The sequence below is a fragment of the Amblyomma mixtum genome, chromosome 8, assembly GCF_055824585.1.
Source record: "Amblyomma mixtum isolate Tamu chromosome 8, ASM5582458v1, whole genome shotgun sequence".
In the NCBI taxonomy this organism is placed as follows: Eukaryota; Metazoa; Arthropoda; class Arachnida; order Ixodida; family Ixodidae; genus Amblyomma; species Amblyomma mixtum.
In genome coordinates, this window is record NC_143019.1 from 90,134,401 (window position 1) to 90,139,154 (window position 4,754).

Below are 4,754 nucleotides of genomic sequence, written 5' to 3' on the forward strand. Positions count from 1 at the left end.
TTTCCAGACACTTGGAAGCATGCCAAAGTGATTTTCATACCTAAGCCAGGCAAGCGACTCGAGCTGGGCAACCTCCAGCCCATCTCGCTCACGTCCTGCTTGGGAAAGGTCATGGAACACGTCATACTCAATAGACTCCACACTCACGTAGACCAAGAGGACCTTTTTCCCTCCACTATGATCGGCTTCAGGGCCGGCCTCTCCACTCAAACAATTCTGTGGCAAACCTACACGGCATCCTCGATCCGAGACCCATCCGAGCTACACGAACCATCCTAAGCCTAGATGTCAGCAAGGCTTTCGACAACGTGTCACATGCTTCCATCCTGGCAAACCTCTCACAAATGAATGTAGGCACTCGCACTTACAACTAAATTGCCGAATTTCTTCATAACTGTACAGCAGGACTTCACATTGCAGACCTCCTCAGCCAGAAGATCACCCTACGCACCCGAGGAACACCACTAGGAGCAGTCCTATCTCCGTTCCTTTTCAACACTACATTGAAAGGCCTCCCTCAACTCCTGGAAGACATATCTGACGTTAAACACTCAATATATGCCGATGACATTACCCTCTGGGTCAACTCAGGCTCTGACGGGGAAATACAAAACTTCCTCCTAACAGCAATCGACAAAGTACACTCCTTTGTACAGGAAAAAGGGCTCACATGCTCCTCCACGAAGTCCGAATTAGTAGTCATCAGGGACAGACGAGTTCGCTCCGGTCCCCGACCCGCAAGAACCTGCTGTGCTTCAAATCGATACACATCCCATACTTCCGGTCCGCACCATCTACGTGCTGGGTATGGTAATGCAGAACAACACGCAAAACTCGGAGGCCATTCAGCGCCTCCGCACCGCAGCCAATCAGATCAACGGCCTTATCCGCCGCATCGGCACCCGACGCAGAGGTATGAGGGAGGATGACCTCTGTCGGCTCACGCAAACTTTCCTCATTAGCAGGATAGCCTACTCCTACCCCTGCTATCCCCTCCGCCGGAAGGACGAAGTAGCTGTGAACAGCATTATACGTTCAGCGTACAAAGCGGCACTGGGGCTACCCCAGTACGCCAGCACACAGCATGTCCTCCAACTCGGCATCTACAACACGCTCACAGAACTCATAGAGGCACAGAAGACCGCCCAAATCCACCGCGTCTCCCGCACTAAACACGGGCGGCTCATACTAGACCGTCTCAACATTAACCCCATATGCGACGTCCACCCCATGACGCTCATTCCGATAGGGGTCCATAGCCGCCTAGTTATAAAACCAATCCCCAAAAGCATGCTACCTGGCCGCATGATACGCCGTCAGCTGAAAGCCCAAGCACTAGATGCCACATACCTTGCCCATGAACACGGAATATGCGTGGACGCTGCACGGTAAAGTGCAGACACATACGTGTCTTGTGCAAACACGCCGCAATCCACTCTCGTCACCGTCGCCACAGTAGGAGCCCACTCTCCCACAGCGGCACAAGAAACCGCCTTCGCGTTGGCCATCGCTGACCCACGTACGCGCACAGTCGTAAGCGAATCCAAAAGAGCGATCCAAAATTACTCGGCAGGTTTTATCTGCCGCCCCGCTGCACGCAACCTTCGCGGCTACACTCCCGACCATAAGATCAACCTGGTTCGGGTATCGCCCATACTAGACACTATTGAAACGAAGGGGTCGACCGATTAGCCCGAGGAATAATCAACCGCGCGGCCGGCCCCATGGACCCATACGCTGTTGCCGAGGCTCCCCAGACCTTTGCCGAAATCATCAACATCCACAGAGAGATGAGACGCCAGTTCCCGCCTCCCCACCCCGGCTTAAATCGAGCGCGAGCCACCTTGCTCCGCAGTTTGAAGGTACACTCTATCCTTAGCCATTCTAGACTTTCACTCATCACGGACGGGGAATACGACCCCGTCTGCCACCCAGGCGCACATCCTCTGGGGTTGCGCAGGAAATCCGCTCCCCTCGAACCTTACTGCCAGCTCCCTCCAGCATCCAACTGGCACTCATTTCGTGGACGCAGGAAGTCGCCCCCACCTGGGGGCCACACTAAGCCCACCTGCCCTAAATTCCGCCAATCTATGGCAATAAATTGCTTCTCTCTCTCTCTCAGAGGACGAGCACGCGATAATAATTGGCCATTAAGTTCAGCCGAACCAGAAGGTTCCATTGATCAGCTGCCACTTTAATGTGTATCCAGACGGCGGGCCACGGTCTGGTCTGCGGACCAGTCACGTGGAGTCTACCGTGCGTGACCCGGCCGGGCCCGTCCGGCGACAGCAGCCACACTACGGACAAGAGCAGCAGGCGACCAGGCGGGCCAAGTTAAAAGCTCTGTGATCCGATTGCAGCAGCGCTCTTCTCACGGCGCGTTGACGCTTCGACATTCGGCGGCGAGGGCAAGCGCAGTTCGCCGCCGCGGCAGCGATTCCGCCTCGATCGGTCGATCGGTCCTGGACCGATTTCTGCCGCATCGAGGAGGAAGTTGCATTTCCACTGCAACAAACATGGCGGCGCGCTTCGAAGCAGGACCGCTCGCTTTGGACTCAAGTCGTCGTTGTTATTGCCTTTTTTATTGCGTTCACTGTCCATAAATGGGGCACCAATCTTTCGCTTTGTCTCACCTCGCCTATAAGGAAACTTATGTGCGTAAAATTTGCTTTATTTTTTATTTAGAGTGATGAATCTGCGGCTTCTAGGCTAAAGAGGAGCGTAGGTTTGTTGAGAGACATGGTTCCCGTCTTAACAACTAGATGGCGCCACTACACTTTAAACACTTTAAACTATATCGATTCTGGAAAAGGCAGATCAGGAAAGAATTTTTCTATGATAACTCAAGAGGCAGTGCCCTACTTTTTGAAGCTAGATCAGGGTGTCTTAGAACGCGCAGCTACAAAAAGAAATTTAACGAAGAAGATGACACATGTGCAGTGTGTGGTAGATCTGTGGAAACAATTGAACACCTCATAATCAAATGTGATGGTATCCATCCGGATGTCGATGCAGGCACAGTCACTCTTTCTGAGGCCCTAGGGTTTAAAGATAACAATGGTCATGTAAATAAATCTGCAGTGGAAGTCAGCAAAAAGCGATTGGAGGATTGGTGGTTGAAAAGCAGAGATGTGGCATAAGGTTAGAATAGTAGGAAACCGTAGGCAAAGTTGATGGAGAATCTTAATGAGAATTGCAACACAGTAAACAAAAAAATAATAAATAAAGAAAAGCTGAGCATGGTGGCAATTGCCACCACCCCGTTTCAAAGGGGGCGCTCCTATCCATCCATCCATCCATCCACGAATACACCTATATGGGAGTAAAAAGGGAGTAAGTTGTCCTCTAGTGAACACCCTTTAAAGAAGGGTGTGCACTCAACTAAACGTGGGAAATGTGAAAATTGGTGTAATCCCCCCAAAATACTGAGTTCAATGGTGCGTAGGCAGCGTCATTTTATGTTATTTCCTAAACATATCTGTGTACGCCGCAAGCGGTGTCATGGCGGTGACGACGTGCGTACGAGGAAGCATTTCGGAGACGGTGGATTTCGCTCGCTTTCATGCCGAAGTGTAAACGAGCCACAAAGCTGTACTGTACTTAAAAAGTAAAATGTAGCATCTTCAGACCAAGCTGACATGTCGACAGTGCGCGCAAGACTGCAGCTTTCGCTGGTGTCGCCTTGGAGCGCAGAATAATAGCAGTGGTGAATCGATTGCCTGAAGAGACAAATGTTACGTGGTTGCCAGACTTGAAGTGAGCCAGTAGGCCACAAAGTCCGTGGTCCACCGCCAGAAAAAAATGTTCTCGCACTTCTCGCGCGATTCGGCCCGCGGACCTCGTTGGCCGGAAGCTAGACCCCACGTGACCGCTAGTCTGCGGGCCAAAACAGGTCCGTGGTCCGTCGTCTGGATGCACCTTTAGAAGACAAATGGGCCTGATGTACTTTGTGGAGAATTTTAAACCGCCTTAAAGCCCCTCTTGAGTACCATTCTACAGAAAATTACCACTAGTGTGAATATCGGTATTCTGCCGCAGACGTTGAAAAAGTTACATTATATTTATACCAAAAAGAACTGACCAGAAAAATTGCGTTATGTACATTGGTCGCGTTCGAGTAACTGGGTTCGAACCAGACCGCGGCGCCGCGTTTCGATGGAGGCGAAACGCAAAGGGCGCCCGTGTGCTGTGCGATATCAGTGCACGTGAAGGGTCCCCAGGTTGTCGAAATTATTCCGGAGACCTCCACTACGGCACCTCTTCTTTTCTTTCTTTTTTCACTTCCACCTTCCTCCCTTCCCCTACGGCACGGTTCAGGTGTCCACCTAGATATGTGAGACAGATGCACTCCATTTCCTTTCCTCAAAAAACAATTTACCAAAAACCAATTTGGGCGGTTATATGCCCATTACGTTATTTAAAGTAGTCTAAGATTTTTGCAAGTGGTTTGGTGGATCGGCTGCACTTTGCACTGCCGACTGTCACTGAACCTGGGGGGGAAATCTGACTGTGCAGCCTGCTCGTGGCCCCCCCCGCCACCGAATACGGGCCGGTGTGGTTTCGGCTACTAGGCTTTGTTTCGGTGCAATGCCAGCAGTGGGGATGGGATGGCCGGGACCCATCCTCTGGGGATGCAAACCCCCAATGGGAGTGGCAGCGACTCCCAGACGACTGTGAGGGCCAGTCGTGCACGTGAGGTCCGATGCCTGAGCGGAGGCAGGCCTGGGTTTATACTCAGGTTGGACCCACGAAAT